The following is an 18,890-nucleotide window of genomic DNA, read 5'->3' on the forward strand; positions in this document are numbered from 1 at the left end:
TGTATTTTGAAGTGTTTAAAGCATTTCACATGCAGCAATGCTTATGACAGAGATGGCCTTGGTGCCATGTCCGAGGGCACAATCCACAGGTACCACAGTGGGGATTCCAGACTTACAACCAGCCTGTAGAATAGGGCATCCTTATTTGTTTAATATTGCAGATGAGGAGCTGAGGTCATCAAATTAATTCATAAGATTTGGACATGGGGATTGCAGCTTCTTTGCCATCTCACCACCCAAGGACTACTGTTTGGATGACTTTGTCTCTAGCCCTCCTGCAACTAAATTGCAGGGCATCCTTTGAATTTGCCTTTTTCGCTGAAGACAATCTGAAACGATGCTCTGGTTTAATGTCCTGAAGCAACTCCCCCATACGCTATGAAATAATTGAAAAGATTCTCAGGGATAAAAAGATGTCTTGCTTTAGATGCCATCATCTAGCAGGGAAAGGATGTTTCGGCTGCTTCAGAAATGCCAATTCCATCATCTCATAGAAGGGGCGCTGCTCAAATTTTCATAAAATGCCTGGAGCAATATACCTAAGGCAAAATGCTAATGAAACCATGTTGTGTTAGGTTATTAAAGACAAACTTGTGAATTAACTACTGCCTTAAAGAGCATTTTTATTTGTATCTTATGTAAGTTTTGTGGCAGTATACAGTGGTGCCCCGCAAGACGAATGCCTCGCAAGACGGAAAACCTGCTAGACGAAAGGGTTTTCCATTTGCGATGCGCTTCGCAAGACGAATTTCCCTATGGGCTTGCTTTGCAAGACGAAAACGTCTTGCAAGTCTCGCCATTTTTTCCCCGCTTCCCCCCCCTTTTTCTAAGCCGCTAAGCCGTTAATAGCCTTTTAGCAGCTTAGCCGCTAAACCGCTAATAGCGCTAATCCGCTTAGCTGCTAATGGGGTTGCTTCGCAAGACGAAAAAACCGCTAGACGAAGAGAATCGCGGAACGGATTCTTTTCGTCTTGCGAGGCACCACTGTACTTGAAACATACTCTGGGTGAATACAGTATTACTACACTTTGCAAGGACTAATTCTCTTTCCCATTTATCAGACTATCTGAAAGAAAATTATGTCCACAATATTTCATTTCTAGACATGATTAACTCCTTAAAGGATGCTACCTGGAAGGATTCTAATATTAAGTACTAAGCAGTTTCGGGCCCCTATATAAGCCCTACAAAAGGCATCAAAGCAATAACCTGTCTGGTGGCATCAGTGTTCGAAATTCGCCAGGCGCACTTTGCACCTGGTTTTTGTTCACTTGCAACCAAGCGAAGAAGCCCAGGTACCAAGATGGAGCCTGACGTCTCCACCCCCTGGAGGTGCATGCCTGTGGATCCTTGGATATGGACTGTTTCCACATACGAGCAACACATCCTGTAGAATTCAACCTGTGAGATTTTATCTGCACAATCAGAATGAATTCCAGGAACCAAAAACTCGTACTGAAAAATAGGACTTTCGAGCCATCTGCCGCCCAAAATAGCAGCTGGGCATTCCGTTTTGGTGACTGTAGCCCTGGTTCAAGGAGCCATTTGGCACCTAGCTTATATAGCTGAGTTTCTAACACTGGACGCCATCTATCTCCTCATGATAACCATACAGTGGTGCCCCGCAAGATGAACGCCTCGCAAGACGGAAAACCCGCTAGACGAAAGGGTTTTCCGTTTTGGAGGCGCTTCGCAAAACGAATTTCCCTATGGACTTCCTTCGCAAGACGAAAGCCCATAGGGAAATCTCCGGGACAGCGGGGAAGCGCAGCGCGTCTTCCCCACTGTCCTCGGACCTCCTCCGAAGCCGGGCGGCGGGGCGGGAACACCTCCTCCCGCCGCCCAGCTTCGGAAGGATGCTCCAAAGCCGGGCAGCGGGGCGGGAACACCTTCTGAAGGCCGGCGGGGGGCAAAAGTCTTTGTTCCCCCCTGCCTGCCTTCCCGGGAGAGCGGAGAAACGCAGCGCGTTTCTCCGCTGTCCCGGAAGGCTTTTGAAGGCAGGCGGGGGGGAGCAAAGACTTTCGTCCCCCGCCCGCCTTCAGAAGAGGTCCTGGACCTCTTCTGAAGGCGGGCGGGGGGGCAAAAGTCTTTGTCCCCGCCTGCCTGCCTTCCCAGGGGCTTTTAAATCGCCCTGGACAGCGGAGAAGTCCTCCGCTGTCCCGGGGCGATTTTAAAATGCCGCCCGCCAGCATTTTAAGATCACCCCGGACAGCGGAGAAGTCCTCCGCTGTCCCGGGGTTTTTTAAAATGCTGGGGGTGGGAAGAAAAGCCCTTCTCCCCCCCCCAGCCTTCAGAAGAGGTCGGGGGACAGACTGTCCCCGGACCTGGTCTGAAGGCGGTTTCCATAGGAACGCATTAATTGATTTTCAATGCATTCCTATGGGAAACCGTGCTTCGCAAGACGGAAAAATCGCAAGACGAAGAGACTTGCGGAACGAATTAATTTCGTCTTGCGAGGCACCACTGTATTACTCTGTATGATTCTAATACAGCTTCCACTCCATCACCCGACATGTAACAGTGGGCTACATTTCACCAGGTCTGTCTGCTTTCAGCGGACAATGACAAAATAGGGTCTACAGTAGTACCTCGGGTTACATACACTTCAGGTTACATACACTTCAGGTTACAGACTCCGCTAACCAAGAAATAGTACCTCGGGTTAAAAGCTTTGCTTCAGGATGAGAACAAAAATCGTGTTCTGGCGGCGCAGCAGCAGCAGGAGGCCCCATTAGCTAAAGTGGTGCTTCAGGTTAAGAACAGTTTCAGGTTAAGAATGGACCTCCGGAACGAATTAAGCACTTAACCCGAGGTACCACTGTACCTGATTTTTGTCTTTGAGGAAATTGTCAAGAATTTCAGCCAATATACCAGAGGCTGCAATGTGGCACCTGTGGGCAAAAAGTGCCCTTGAGGTCTTCTCCCGGTGCCCACAAAGCCACTGAACCACCTCTTCCCTCAAATGAACTAGGATCTAGTGAGTATAATTTGTATGGTTGGGCATGGGTAGGGAGTGGGAGCTATGTATAATTTAAGGTAAAGGTAAAGGGACCCCTGACCATTAAGTCCAGTTGCACACAACTCTGGGGTTCTGGCACTCATCTTGCTCTATAGGCCAAGGGAGTCGGCGTTTGTCCACAGACAGCTTCCTGGTCATGTGGCCAGCATGTTTAAGTCGCTTCTGGCGAACCAGAGCAGCGTATGGAAACACCATTTACCTTCCTGCCGGAGTGGTACCTATTTATCTACTTGCACTTTGATGTGCTTTCGAACTGCTAGGTGGGCAGGAGCTGGGACTGAACAAATGGAGCTCACCCTGTCGCGGGGATTCGAACCACCGACCTTCTGATCGGCAAGTCCTAGGCTCTGTGGTTTAGACCACAGAGCCACCCGCTTCCCCCATGTATAATTTAATTTGCCCCAATATCTTAAAACTATCTCTTGGTATTGTTCTGGGGGCGGAGTGCTTTTATCACAAAGTGCATAGTTGTTATGAAAAGTTAGGCTGCGCTGTCAAGCTAGAAGAACTGTATTTGAAGGTCTCAAGCGGAGCCAAGTTATGTTGCTTGCTTCTAATTAGAACCACATGTAGGAAATGGAGGTGTCTTCGGGGAGCCGTGATCACCTGTTGTTCATCGCACATTCTGTCAGCCTACCAAGCTGCCTGCTTCAATTAGAACGAACAATCGCCCGATTGCCTTTACCATTTCAAACCACTTAGCCCCAATACTTTGGCGTCTCCCAACAGATTAGAATCTGAAACGAGCATCAAGGCTATTAGTTGATACACTACAGTGAAGGGAGGTCGCTGACCTTCCATACTGTGTGTTGCTTCTGTCTATGCAATTTTCGAAATAGAGCAGCACTCAAAGCAAGCCTAATATTTTTGCTGTGGTTTCTGAAGCTTTGCTTAATTGCCTTAAACAACCCAAACACAAGCGCTCTCTCTCTCTCTCTCTCTCTCTCTCTCTCTCTCTCTCTCTCTCACACACACACACACACACACACACACACACACACTGTCTCTCTCCAGCCTGCTAATCCTCATGATCGATTTGCAAATGGGAATTAGAATGTATTTGTCATTTTACAAAGCTGTTGTGACAATTTAATGGCTACTGCCTCCATCTCATCACAATGTAAGTAGATCACACTACAAGGCCTCTCTTGTCCGGTGCTGTGTTCTCACAATTACCAGTCAGATTCCTATGCGAAGCCCACAAGCAATAGCAATAGCTGCCTCCTGCTGAGGACACACTAGCAACTGTCAATCACTAGCAATATGCCACTGAGGTAATATATAGCCATCGTAACTAATTAGAGCCTTATCCGCCACAGATCTGCCTGTCCCTCTTTCAAAGCTCCCTACTTGGCCATTTTGAGAGCAAATTCCATAGCTTAACTGTGCACTGTGTAATACTGGCCTGAATTTCCCATCATTCAACTTGGCCCTGGGTTCTAGAGAAAAGCATCTCCCTAGTCACTTTATTGGAAGTGAGAGCTGGACCATAAAGAAGGCTGATGGCCAAAGAATTTATGCTTTTGAATTATGGTGCTGGAGGAGACTCTTGAGAGTCCCATGGACTGCAAGAAGATCAGACCTCTCCATTCTTAAGGAAATCAGCCCTGAGTGCTCACTGGAAGGACAGATCGTGAAGCTGAGGCTCCAGTACTTTGGCCACCTCATGAGAAGAGAAGACTCCCTGGAAAAGACCCTGATGTTGGGAAAGATGGAGGACACAAGGAGAAGGGGACGACAGAGGACGAGATGGTGGGACAGTGTTCTCGAAGCTACTAACATGAGCTTGACTAAACTGTGAGAGGCAGTGGAAGACAGGAGTGCCTGGCGTGCTCTGGTCCAGGGGGTCACGAAGAGTCGGACATGACTAAACGACTAAACAACAACAAAGTCACTTTATTCACTCCATGCATTATCTTATACATTTCTATCCATGCTCCTCCTTACATACATTTTCTCTAAGCTAAAAAGCCCATTGTCCCTCAGAGGGGAGTTGTTCTAACTCCTTGATAATTCTGGTTGCCCTTTTCTGTAGTACCCTTTTTGAGGTGTGATGACCAGAACGGCACACAGTATTCCATGTGGAGCTGCACCACACATTTGTAGGAAGTTATTATGATATTGGCAGTTTTATTTTCAATTGCTAGTGCCAGTCTCATCAGTAGTTTTCATGATCGCATGCCTGCTACCAATAACCTTTAATGCGGACCAAGAGTCAACAATTACAGTCACCACCGTTGCCGTGGGAACTGCAGATTTAGTTTTGGCAACCAGCCTCTGTCAAAAAGCAGCTGTGGCATTTCGTCTGTTAAAGAGAAGAATCAACCTGCTGTTGTTTCCCCTGTTGAGCAGGTAAATGAGGCTGTCAAATCGGCCTCTGCTGCTGAATCACTAATCCTGCCGTGTTTCCCAAACTTTTGACTGACTGAACAGCAGCTAACCAGGCCAAGTTTAAATTCCTTTCTTGCGTATCTCTTTCTGCTGCTTTCCCTCACTTTACACTTTTAGGACTTTAAAATGCAGGAATGGATTTAGGCACTAGGACAGGATACATTGTTTAGTCATCCTTCCTTGCTCATACATTGTTTAGTACCATCCTTTGCAGCTTGGAAGATAAGACAAGATTGATTTAACCTTCTAGAAACAATAATCCAGGAGGCTTTAAGGCAGACTGGATTTTCGCTGGTATTACCCCTTTTCTCCCCCTGAAAAATAACAATCACACATACATTGTTTTGTGAAGAAGTAAAAGTTGTATTTACTTACATAATCCAGGTCTTGAAGCAGTAGTTACAGTAGCAAGATGAAGGCAGGTTTATGACTACTATTTAAGTTACAAAAGTACAATATATAAGTTCAAAATGGTGTCTGAGCTCTTCAGGTGGGTGTGATTTTTTGGGGGGGGGTGGCATTGCAAGTGAACTTGAGCCCTCTGGTGGGTCAAGATGGCCCACAAGCCAGAGGTTCCTCACCTCTGCTCTACAGCTTAGTGCTATTTTCCTTTCTCCAGAGTCCTGCTGCAATTTGCAGATCTGCTGAATCTCACATGAGGAATGTCTGCGTACGACAGATGATACCAACTAGGTTGGCTCATCTTTAGAAGTAGATAAGCTCTATTGTACTAGCCAAAGGCCATGACAAAACCATACAGACACTATTAAAGAAATACCTATATATCTATATATCAAAACAGAACTGCTGCCTAAGGGACCCCTGACCATTAGGTCCAGTTGTGACCGACTCTGGGGTTGCGGCGCTCATCTCGCTTTATTGGCCGAGGGAGCCGGCGTACAGCTTCTGGGTCATGTGGCCAGCATGACTAAGCCGCTGCTGGCGAACCAGAGCAGCGCATGGAAACACTGTTTACCTTCCCGCTGGAGCGGTACCTATTTCTCTACTTGCACTTTTGACGTGCTTTTGAACTGCTAGGTTGGCAGGAGCAGGGACCGAGCAACGGGAGCTCACCCCATCGCAGGGATTTGAACCAAACCACTGACCTTCTGATTGGCAAGTCCTAGGCTCTGTGGTTTAACCCACAGCACCACCCGCGTGCTAATCATCAGAATAATAAAATGCCAGTGCATGTGTAAATTGTTGGGATTCGCAGGATACTGGATAAGTCTGCAGGCTTCAACAGGATGATGCAATACTCTGCTGGGTCAGAGTGACTCAGGAGTGTGATTAGTGTGATTGGCTATCACCTGTTTTAAAAGGAAAGCTGTTTAACAGTGGGTGTGGTGGTTGTGCTGTAGTGTGGTGGTGCTGTGGTGGAGAGTATTCATTTGTAAGTACTCTGTATGGACTGTTTCTTTTGTAAATGCCTGTATATAGCTCACATTAAAAAAGACTGCACTGGAAAAACCTGGAACTCTTAGTGTCTCGCTGAAAGCGCCGCGTGGAATACGCGACAGGGTTATGGGCCCAGCACGCTTCCGCTGCGCAAGAGTACAGGTGGCAGTTATCTAGCCGTGGGTGCTGGAGGTGAGCTGCAGGGATGGAGCAGTCCAGAACTGGCGTGTTGCTGGAGAAGCTGACGGCCACGAACTACAGCATCTGGTCGGTCCGCATGCAACACTTCCTCAAGCGTGAGGGCCTGTGGAAGGTGGTGGAAACTCCACCGCAGCCCCCTGAGGAGGAGGAGGAGTGGGAGGACGACGATGAAGAGCTGGCACTAGCAGAGGCCCAGCTTGAAAAGGATGAGAAAGCTTTGGCTACAATCATCCTTGGAGTGGACGACAGCCAGCTAGTCTACGTAGCTGATAAGGTGACGGCAAGTGAGGCGTGGAATGCGCTCAAGGCTGTCCATGTGCGAGAGACAGCTGGCTCACTGATAACACTGACCAGGAGACTGTACCGGTGTCGGAAGAAACCGGGGGACTCCCTGGTGAACCACCTAAAATTCCTAACAGGCTGTTTCCAGGAGCTAGCCTTAAGAGGGAGGCCTGTGGGGGAAGAGGACAAAGTCTTTATAGTCCTGAGTTCCCTTGATGACAGCTATGATATGCTGGTCAACTCCCTCGAGTCTGTAGAGACTGATAAGCTGACTCTGGAATACGTTACTGGACGGTTGTATGCAGAGGAGGACAGGCGTGCAGAGCGAAAGATGACCTCAGCCCAGCTGTTGGAGCATCCCAGAGGGAACAACAGCTGGGAAGAGCAGAGGTGTCGGGAGCCGGAGAAACAGCCAGGAGGAGCTGCTGCAGACCAGCCGGTGGTCAACAAAGTAAAAAGGTGTTTTTGCTGCAAGTCCAGTGGACATCTGCTGTGGGACTGCCCAAGAAAACAACAAAAACAGCAGAAGCACAAGAGGCAGCAGAGGGAGTCTACCGCTTGGGTGTCTGCAGATGGTCAAGAAAATGAAGAGCTGTGGGTTCTGGACAGTGGAGCTTCTCAAACCTTTTGTAAAAGAAAAGGACTGCTAACTGATGCTAGGGCTTCAAACAAAAAACATGTAAGTCTTGCTACGGGCCAGAAAGCTAATGTGGTTTGTGAGGGGGAGGTTGTGTTCCCACAGCTGGGACACACATTCAGGAATGTGTTGTGTGTGCCTAGTTTGCAAAACAATCTCCTGAGCATTCCTGACTTGGCAAAAGCAGGCTTTGAAGTAAACTTTGTGGGAGATCAGTGCCAGATAAAGCAAAATGGGGCAGTGTTGGCAAATGCTAACCTTAGAACTAATATGTATGTACTGCAGTGTGAGTCTAAGGTTGCGAATGTGCAAAATGTCCCAACCCATGATATGTGTATTCATCTCCTGCACAGGCGTCTGGCTCATGCAAGCTATAAGGTGCTGAACAAAACATTGGAGTTGTGTGGGGGGATGAAAAACATTAAAAGTTGTGATAATTACTTAGACTGCAATATCTGCAAGGAGGTTAAAAGCAGGGCTTGCCCAGTAGCAAGAGCAAGCCAGAGAGAAACCAAAAAACCACTGGAGTTGATTCATGCTGATGTAACTGGTCCTTTTCCACCAAGTGTCTCCCACAACAAGTACTGTTTTATTCTAGTGGATGACTATTCTAGATTTGGCTGGGTCTATCCATTAAAGCAAAAGTCTGATGTTGCCCAAACTTTGAAGTTTTGGGTAAGAAGGGTAGAAAGGCAACTTGGCGAAAAGGTGGGCTCTATTCAGACAGATAGGGGAGGAGAGTTTATGGCAAGCTCCCTAAGAAACTGGTTGCGTTCTCAAGGGATTAAACATAGGCTTACCAATGTGGCGACGCCTCAGGAGAACGGAGTAGCAGAGCGTAGGGGAGGTGTCTTGCAGACACAAATGAAAGCATTGTTAGCAGATGCAAATCTTCCAATTAAGTACTGGGCTGAGAGTATTAAGACCGCGAATTATATTGGGAATCGCTTGTGGTCAAGGGTACTAGATGACATACCCTATAAAATTCTCTATAACAAATGTCCCAGTTTGCAACATTTGAGAATCTTTGGGACAAAGGCATGGGTTGACATACCTGTAAAAAACCGAAGAAAAGGTGGGAAAAGGGCACAGCAGTTGCTATTTCTTGGGTATGAAAGTGGTACGAAAGCCTATAGGTTTGAAGATGATAAAAATCTTTTGAGTTATAGTCGATCAGCCAGCTTTAATGAGCATAGAAATTGGCCCAAGATACATGCAAACCTGCTGCCAGAAAAAGTTTTACTGCCGAGCGTACCTGATAAGGCAGTTGAAACAAAGCTGAGAATTGGCAGCTCTCCCAGAGAAACTGAAAGGGAGGAGGTAAAGGTTGAGCATTTTTCTCCAGCTGCTAGCATGGAGCAGGGGAGAGAAGAAAGTGCAACAGGGACAGGAGGAGGTAAATCTCCAGAATCAATCCACCCCAAAAGCAGTCCTGAAGGTAGCCCAGGGGGTGAGATTAATGAACCAAGGAGGTCTGCAAGAAGTAATAAAGTTCAACCTCCAGACCGTTATGGGTTCCCAGCCACCATAAACCAGGTTTGTGTAACTGAGCCAGAAAACCTTGAAGAAGTGCAAGAGTTACCTACTCTAGAGAAAGAGGCGTGGTTAAAGGCAATGCAGGCAGAGTATAACTCTCTGCTAAACAACAATGTCTTTGTACCTACAGAATTGCCTGAAGGTAAAAAGCCCATAAGCTGTAAGTGGGTTTTTAAAGTGAAAAAGCTAGCTGATGGTAGTTGTCAGAGGAAAGCCAGGTTGGTTGCAAGGGGCTTTACACAAAGGAAAATGATACATTATGATGAAGTGTTTGCCCCAACAGCAAAGGCTGAAACATTAAAATCAATTTTAGCAATGGCAAGTCTGAGAGGGTTAAAAGTTAATCATTTTGATGTTGCCTCAGCATATTTAAATGCTCCTATTGACGCCGAGGTGTATTTACAGCAAATACCAGGTTATGAGCTGGAAAAAGACAGCATGGTGTTAAAACTGCAAAGGGCACTATACGGTTTACACCAAAGTGCACGTCTATGGCATGAATGCATAGACACAACTTTGAAAAAGATGGGATTCAAACAAAGCCTGGCTGATTCCTGTTTATATTCAGCAATGGTGCAAGGAAGTGTTTGTTATTTACTTTTGTATGTTGATGATATCTGTCTAATAACAACTGCACAAAAGCAAGTGTCTTGGTTTATAAACAGCCTAGGTAACAAATACAAACTGAAGTATTTGGGAGAGATTCAGAATTACTTAGGAGTAGAGGTTCAGAGAAATGAAGAGGGCGTCTACTCTCTGAGTCAGAAGGAAAAAATTGAAAAGTTACTGAAGACATATGGAATGGAGAGGGCAAATGAGGTTGACACTCCCATAACTACCCAGTACAAAAATGAACCAGAAGGGCAAAAATGTGAGAATGCAACAGCGTTTCATTCTCTGTTGGGTTCTCTGTTATATTTAAGTTGTTGGACAAGACCCGACATAACATTGGCAGTGCACATGTTAAGCCAAAGAAGTGCAGACCCGGCTCAGAGAGATTGGGTAGCACTTAAAAGAATCCTAAGGTATCTGAAAGGCACAAAAGATTACAAACTGGTGCTGGATACAGGATATGATCAGCAAGTGTATGCATACGCTGATGCCAGCTGGGGGGACAGAGAAAATGGAAAGTCTACCACTGGCGATGCCATATATATTGGAAATGCCCTGGTTCAGTGGAAATCCCAGAAACAAACATTTGTTGCCACAAGTACTTGTGAAGCAGAGTACTCAGCCATAAGCGAATGTGTATCACAAATAGAATGGTTTGCTTGCCTAACAAAAGAGCTTGGAATACCTTCTGAAATGCCAATCACTGTGCTAAGTGACAACATGGCTGCACAACAGCTTGCTAACCAACAGAACTTTAAAAGCAAGAGTAAACATATTGCTATAAGATACGGAAATGTGAAAAATGCTTTGGAAAGAAATGTGTTAAAGGTACAGCACTGTAACACAAAATGTAATGTGGCAGACTTGTATACAAAATGTTTGGATGCTCCTAAATTTCGAGACTTAAGAGAATTATTAGGTCTCAAGCCTTTGACTTAAGGAGGAGTGTTGGGATTCGCAGGATACTGGATAAGTCTGCAGGCTTCAACAGGATGATGCAATACTCTGCTGGGTCAGAGTGACTCAGGAGTGTGATTAGTGTGATTGGCTATCACCTGTTTTAAAAGGAAAGCTGTTTAACAGTGGGTGTGGTGGTTGTGCTGTAGTGTGGTGGTGCTGTGGTGGAGAGTATTCATTTGTAAGTACTCTGTATGGACTGTTTCTTTTGTAAATGCCTGTATATAGCTCACATTTAAAAAGACTGCACTGGAAAAACCTGGAACTCTTAGTGTCTCGCTGAAAGCGCCGCGTGGAATACGCGACATAAATTAGGGGTCTCCACACAGCATACAGTATTTTTCTATTTAGACATCTGAATCTCACTTACAGTTTACTGCAATTTTATCCAGATTCTTCTTCCTAATCTTTCTTGCTGCCACATTATGGGTCACTTGGGCACTAACATCACTGATTAGCCATAGGACCCTCTCCGCTGGGGAGAGGCTGATTTCGTGGATAAACAAGGGATGGTTGGCTAATCTTGCTGGTAGGCATTCTGTATCTGACTAAGCGCTAAGACTAAGTCTCAAACTTCCTCAAGGAGCATTATTCTGTGGCTTATTTTAATTAGAACACTAAAGGCATAAATCTATGTTATCTTGAATTTCCACATGATCATTCCAAGTGCCTATAATTATAAACATTAATCAAAATGGTTCTTTCTGTTGGCAGTGTACAGAATATTTTTCTTTTCTGTAAAGAAAATGTAGAGCACACAATTCTGTCCTAAGTATAGTTACCTGGAACTCAGCCAGGAGAAATCAATGGACCGTCTTGCAAGTACAAATAGTTCAAACTGGACTGCAAATGTCACCCAATTGGCCCACGTGAACTACAACCCCTATTAAAAGTGAGCTGCTCTCCCTATACTTGGGTTACAGCTTCTGACAGTACATTATTCACAGTTATTCGCGCGCGCACACAAAGGTGCTTGCAAGGTGGCAGTACATTTTGCCAAAGTGACTGACCTGCTGTATGTGAAACAGTATTCACCAATCTGATGCCCTCCAGATATTTTGGATTACAGCCCCATATTTAGGCAGAATTAAGGGAGCATGATCAGTTTGGTCGCACTGGGCACAGAGCCTGGGTGTGGTACCACAACTATTATTTAGAATGGAGTGTGAGTGGTTGTTGTTGTTGTTTAGTTGTGTCCGACTCTTTGTGACCCCATGGACCAGAGCACGCCAGGCACTCCTGTCTTCCACTGCCTCCCGCAGTTTAGTCAGACTCATGCTGGTAGCTTCGAGAACACTGTCCAACCATCTTGTGCTCTGTCGTCCCCTTCTCCTTGTGCCCTCAATCTTTCCCAACATCAGGCTCTTTTCCAGGGAGTCTTCTCTTCTCATGAGGTGGCCAAAGTATTGGAGCCTCAGCTTCACGATCTGTCCTTCCAGTGAGCACTCAGGGTTGATTTCCTTCAGAATGGAGAGGTTTGATCTTCTTGCAGTCTATGGGACTCTCAAGAGCCTCCTCCAGCACCATAATTCAAAAGCATCAATTCTTCGGCTATCAGTCTTCTTTATGGTCCAGCTCTCACTTCCATACATACATGAGACAGTAATGGCCACCAACTTGGATGGATTCAAAAGAGGACTAGACAAATTTGAGGAAGACAAGCCTATCTTCTGAATTAGCACGTTGTTAGGGCTTGCAGTCAAAACCCAAGACCCTTCCTTTCCATGTTGTACAACAGTTATTGTTTCAGCAAATATTTAATCTCGTAGAGCTTTTCGCTGTGGAGAGTGTGGACATCAATAAAACTTAAACGAATTCCACTTTATTTCATCTCTTAGTTCCTAAGTTTGATACAAAATATTGATACCTCGTGAATAATTCATCCATGCTTGTCAATTTTTCTTTGGTCTAGATTAATATGCATCACAAACCTTGAAGCAAAGATTGCTTTTTGAAGCCCTCTTTTATCTACTAGACAAGAGGTTTCGTATTAATTTATTTTAAAATAATGTTTACCCCCTTTTGAGTGAAAAAGGCTCCCTGAGTGGTTTACATATCAATTTAAAGAGTACCAGTCCCTGACCTCAGCTTTAAAATCTAAAAGGCACACACAAAATGAAAAAGTAATGGAGAGGAAGCCTTGACAGAATTATCCATCTACTACATTAGCAAACACTAATATAGGAATATCTATTTGAACTGTGGGTATTTTTTTGGTTTCTGTTGGTCAGAAGAGGACAAGGGTAGATAAAAATATTTCTGAGACTTGTTCAACTTTCAGATTTCAAACAGGACCATCTTTTGCATTTATGCAGAATTAGCTTTATGGTATTATGAGCTACTGCGGTAACCCAACTTCATGGATGATATGTGCATCTCTTTTCATTACAGGCTGAGAGGATCAGTTAGTTCTTTTTTTAAAAATCTACATCTGCATCTAACGTGCATCAATTCAAGGTGCTGGTATAAAGCCTTACGCCAGGCACCCCCAAACTCAGCCCTCCAGATGTTTTGGGACTACAATTCCCATCATCCCTGACCACTGGTCTTGTTAGCTAGGGATGGTGGGAGTTGTAGTCCCAAAACATCTGGATGGCTGAGTTTGGGGGTGCCTGCCTGACGCAGTTTGGAACTCTAGGACCCAAAGAAACATTTATTCCTATCATTTCTGGAGGTACTCTTTAGAGTTCCCCCATGGGCTGAAATTTGGAGAATGGCAACAAGTGTCTTCTCAGTGGTGGCCCCCTGCCTCTGGAATGTTGTCTCCAGGGAACCTAACCTGGTGCCCCTTTTACAATCCTTTTGGTACAATCCTTTTTTTCTCCAGGCTTCGTAGCAATACCAACATTTTAGTGCTTTGGATTTAAATATATTTTCTCAGCTGTTGATTTGATATTGTCTGTTGGGTTTGCGATTTTCTGAATGGGGATCCTGTGTCTTCTTCAGATTTGTGCCCAAAGCAGTATTTTGCTGTTGGTTGCTGTCTTTATGTCCAACTTACGTATTGTAACATTTTGCATTTGTGATTTTCTTCCCTCTTTTAATTGCAAGTCGCCCAGAGGCTTCTTGCAAAGTTGACCCAGAAATTTAAATAAGCAAATAATCTGCATGCATGGCTCTCAACCCAGCAAGACATAGCTCCCTCATTGGACTGGACCCACTCGCTGGATCATCACCTTGTTGTGATGAGTGGGCTTGCATGTTCCTATGACCCTTGTGAGCGAAGCCATTGGGAGTCTCGTACTCCCAGCAGGGTCACAGCAGGGTCACCCAAGGCGGTAAGGAGCTAGATAAAGAATGATCCAAGAAGTCCCCAACAGCAGAACAATGGCTGTTGTATTCTACTCATGTAAAAACACCAGGCAAGCCCCACAAATAACCCAGAGATGCATTTTAAATAAAAGAGCACATTCTACTCATGTAAAAACATTCTGATTCCTGGACTGTCCGCGGCCCGGATTTAGAAGGCGATTGGGCCGGATCTGGCCCCCAGGCCTTAGGTTGCCTACCCATGTCCTACAGCATCCTGCCCGTTCCTCAAAATGAGAAGGAAACAGCCTTTTCTGAGTCCCATCTAGGGTGGAGGCATGTTGATGACAAGTGACAAGGCCATTTCAGTGTCCTCACCAATATTGCCCCCTAAAGCATGGGTGGCTCCTTCCAATTTGTCTCTCGTTTGCCAACATATTTTTATTTTGGTGTGCTTTCATGTTCTTTTCTAACTTGCATTCTCTGCTATTGATGCTTTGAAATAGATTTTAATGTTGTGCAATTTTTGTATTTTAATTTAACCTTTTTGTATTTTAATATATTTGCATCATATTATACTTGATTTTTAATTGTTGTAAGCTTCCCTGAGTAGCACATGGGTGCCAGACTGTAATGATAGACACTTTTCTACATTGTAGATGTTGGTGTATTACTGCACTGCTAATGTAGGCTGTCACTGTTTCAGTATAAAATGTTAACCAGTCACATTATTTCAAGCGCTGGGTTTCCAAGATGTCAGAAGACAAGTTCAATGAAAGTTGGACTTCATAAACGTTTCCCTGTCAGGGTGTTCTTCCTGAAGAGAGATGAGTTTCATTTCATTGCCGATTGCTTCAAGCTATGGAGGAGGCAGGGAAAGATCTTGGTATACTACAAGATTTGTGGGAGGCCTTTTGCTCAGAAAGGCCTGTAGGATACGGGAAACGATCAAACTTAAGGCTACTAAGAACTGCAGAAATGATTTATGTGGCTCTCCAGAGGAGGAAATGGAAAGATGGTTTAATAAGAGTGCTGGTGGCACTTGACTTGTGTCAGAGATAATTCCATGTGAAAGGTGGAGTTCTTTTCTTTTTTAAAAAAAAAAAAATATTATACAAGAACATGTAGTCACTAAAAAAACACAAATGTGTTCTGAGCTCTGTGCATGTGTGGCATCTGAATATAGACTGCATTTTTAATCAAGACTTATATTGGCTTATATCTTGATCAGGTTCCTAAATTAAATGGGCTTAGATTTTCAAAAGTTTCATGCCAGGCAGAAGACCAGCTGCCTAAGTATTTTGGCAAGATGTTAATCCTCCTAGACAAGGGGCCCCTTGATTTATAGCAGAAAACAATTCTCAAAGTCGTAAAAAGGGAATTACAGGCTAAGAGCGAGGACATTGACCCTACATGTTACAGAAGATAAAAAAAGCAGAGATAAACATAATTAGGAATGAGTAAATAGTAAAATAATACCAATGTGCCTCCCAGTAAAATGAGCCAGATCTTCTTCCTAAGGTTAAAAGGCCAAGAGCAATGGAGAAGCATCTAGCTGGCAGAAAAAGAGCATTTTTGGGAAGTCTTTTTTAAAAGCTGTTTCTTTCTTAAACTGAGAGAGTTGAAGGGCAATAAATGTTGGAAAGAGCTAATGGGGAAAGCAGCTGGCTGAGGGGGGGGGTGTAGACTGAAGAGACTTCTTTTGAAGCTGTTTTTTACTGAGTTCCTTTTTCTACTTTACAAAGGCCTTATTCCTTTTAAGAGGCTACCTGTGTTGTGTATTAAGTATATTGGCATAGATGTAATTATGCAAAGGATTTAAGAAATGCTAGATTCTTATTTCATATAGTTGTAAGAGTTGTATTTATCCTGAAATTAAGTCAGCCACCAGCCTAGCCCCCCCGCCAGACAGGAGGCGCCATCCAAGCAGTCCTGATATATAGTTGTCAGGCATTTGTTTAGAAACCTTCAAATGAAGGAGATCTTTCAATGTTGATGTGAAACTCAAGATCCTTGACATATGTTTAAGATAAAAATTTAAGATTAACCATTTGTTTTAGAAGGCAATAGGGCAAGGAGGGCAAGAGGTGAGCTGGTAATTAAGATTCCTTGTTGAGACACATGTAAGATATATTACTACTTATTTGTCATTTATAGATGTAACAATATATAGCTCTTTGTGTTCCATATAAGGACAGGAGGATATGGGTGTATCTTTTAGGATTGGTTATAGCAATCAGCCAATAGGAAATCCAACCAGGCTGATTGGACAGAGGCAGCCCAAGGAGGAGCAAAGGGGGCTGGATTAAGGGAATATAAGGGCTGGCCATAATGGCAGGAGGCCAGGCCAGAGCTTGGTAACCATATACCACTGTGCCTCTCATTTATTTGTCTGACAAATAAATTATTATTTTAATTTCTCTATTGCTGCGTTGAATATTTCATTCCAGCTAAGCGTTAACCACAAGCAGGGTGCTACACATGTCTGGCAGCAAGGTCCCAGAGCAGAGATGGGCCTTCCTTAATTGCCCTCTTTGAAAGATTTCCCCAGTGAAGTATTGCATTCTGCTTTCCCCTTTCAGCCTCCACCTGGGATAGAAGTAGAAGCATGGATATATTTCCTTTGCTTTAATGGTAAAGGTAAAGGGATCCCTGACCATTAGGTCCAGTCGCGGATGACTCTGGGGTTGCGATGCTCATCTTGCTTTATTGGCCAAGGGAGCCGGCGTACAGCTTCCAGGTCATGTGGCCAGCATGACTAAGCCACTTCTGGCGAACCAGAGCAGCGCATGGAAACGCCGTTTACCTTCCCGCCGAAGCGGTACCTATTTATCTACTTGCACTTTGACGTGCTTTTGAACTGCTAGGTTGGCAGGAGCAGGGACCGAGCAACGGGAGCTTACCCCATCGCAGGGATTCGAACTGCCGACCTTCTGATCAGCAAGTCCTAGGCTCTGTGGTTTAACCCACAGCGCCACCTTTGCTTTGCTTTATTAGCCGGAAATGGTTTAGCATTACACAAAGCGAGAGTTTGTAGCATTTTAGCACTTTCCTGAATCCTGACATGCCTGGATTTTATAACACTTTTTATTTTTTCCTCTGTCTTTTTTTTGGGGGGGGGGGGAAGAATTATTACACTAGTCAACAACAAATTTGTTGCCTGCGTTTTTTCAGTTGATTTAGGACGAATCTGATGCGCTGAATCCAAAAATCACATTGGTTTTGCTCAATCAGGTCAAGTTTTTGAGCTATGGCCACATGTCATTTTTTTACGTTTTTGTTCACATGTACGCTTGTGTGGAGCATTTTAGAAGAAGTTGGTGGGGGTAAAATGCCATGTCTAATAATTGTTTTGTTTGGAAATGATTATTTTAATGACAAGAAGTATTCAGGTCCGATAGTTCTGGGTGATTATGTCGAAAAGGGATCAGTTTGAAGTCATAAAACCTCGAAATCTTCCAAAAATTGGTGCGGCAAAGCATAAAGTTGGGGGATCAAAACTAAGTTAATTCTGATTTTCAATCAGCACGTCGTCCTGTAGCTCATTGTGATGAAATTCCAGTGCCTATCTTCAGAGAACTTCCTGACATTAGTGACGAAGATGCCTCCAGTGTTGAAGGACATGAAGAAGAAGAAGTGGTTCTTGAAGATGATGCTCCACATCCATTTTCCCAAAAGGAGTTGAATGATCTAGTTTGCGACCTCAGCTTGTCAAAGGACTCTGCTGAACTGTTGGCATCCAGATTGAAGGAAAAACACCTCCTCTCTGACAGTGCTTGCACCAGCTTCTTCTGCAACAGGCATTAAGAGTACCTCCGTTTTTTCTCGGAAGAGAAGGACTTGGTGTACTGTGCAGATATTGCGCCGCTTCTGCTCAGGCTTGGAGTGCCACAGTACGAACCCAAAGATTGGAGACTGTTCATTGACAGCAGCAAGCGATCACTGGCTATTCCAACTCTATGATTCTATGAATTGATTAAGGTATAAAGAATGCAAACAAGATTTAATAAGGATAAAGTTTATTGGAAAATAGAGACAAGTAATTAAGAAAACAAAGAAAACAACTTCAAGGAAGTCGGAAGTTGATGGATTATTCTTGTGAATTTGTGATGTATTGTTCTATTTTGTTTGTAAGAGACGTACCGTGCTTCTTTTGTTTCATTTTCTTTTCTTTTTTCAAGCTTTTGTTGTGTGTGTATGTGTTGATTTTAAACCAAAATAGATACACACACACACACACACACACACACACACACACACACACACACACCCCTCCTACAGATTCCATTTAAACAGTTCAATCTCACCCATGGACGTGTGCAGCCCATTTCATTTGGGTGAAGCCACAGGGAATGCCATCGTACGGGTGCTCTACTACATCGGGGGGGGGGGGGGAGCAGCCCATGCACTTGCCTCTGGTGGTGGATCCGACCCCCCACCCCCCACCTCACCACTGCCAGCCCCACCAGAACTTCTTCTGCCAATGACATTGCTTCTGTCCTCATCACTGCATTGTGACAGCAGCAAAAACACAGTCTCAGGTGTGGACACAGTTGCACACAGTGATGGGATGAGGTTGCAGCACTGGTGTAAGTGTGTGGGCAGGGA

At 44.6% G+C, this 18,890-nt stretch overlaps 1 protein-coding gene and 1 long non-coding RNA gene across 2 annotated transcripts in view; one reads left to right on the top strand and one right to left on the bottom strand.

Moving 5' to 3' along the window:
• Positions 1–18,890, top strand: part of NPSR1 (neuropeptide S receptor 1) — an 85,307-nt gene that overhangs the window by 34,748 nt on the left and 31,669 nt on the right. The window lies entirely within an intron of this gene.
• Positions 1,610–2,013, bottom strand: LOC144329279 (uncharacterized). The gene is made up of 2 exons (XR_013394754.1): positions 1,890–2,013; positions 1,610–1,829 (listed from the first exon to the last, which is right to left on the bottom strand). It is a non-coding gene; the product is annotated as an uncharacterized LOC144329279 (long non-coding RNA).

Source organism: Podarcis muralis, chromosome 12 (assembly GCF_964188315.1).
Source record: "Podarcis muralis chromosome 12, rPodMur119.hap1.1, whole genome shotgun sequence".
NCBI lineage: Eukaryota > Metazoa > Chordata > Lepidosauria > Squamata > Lacertidae > Podarcis > Podarcis muralis.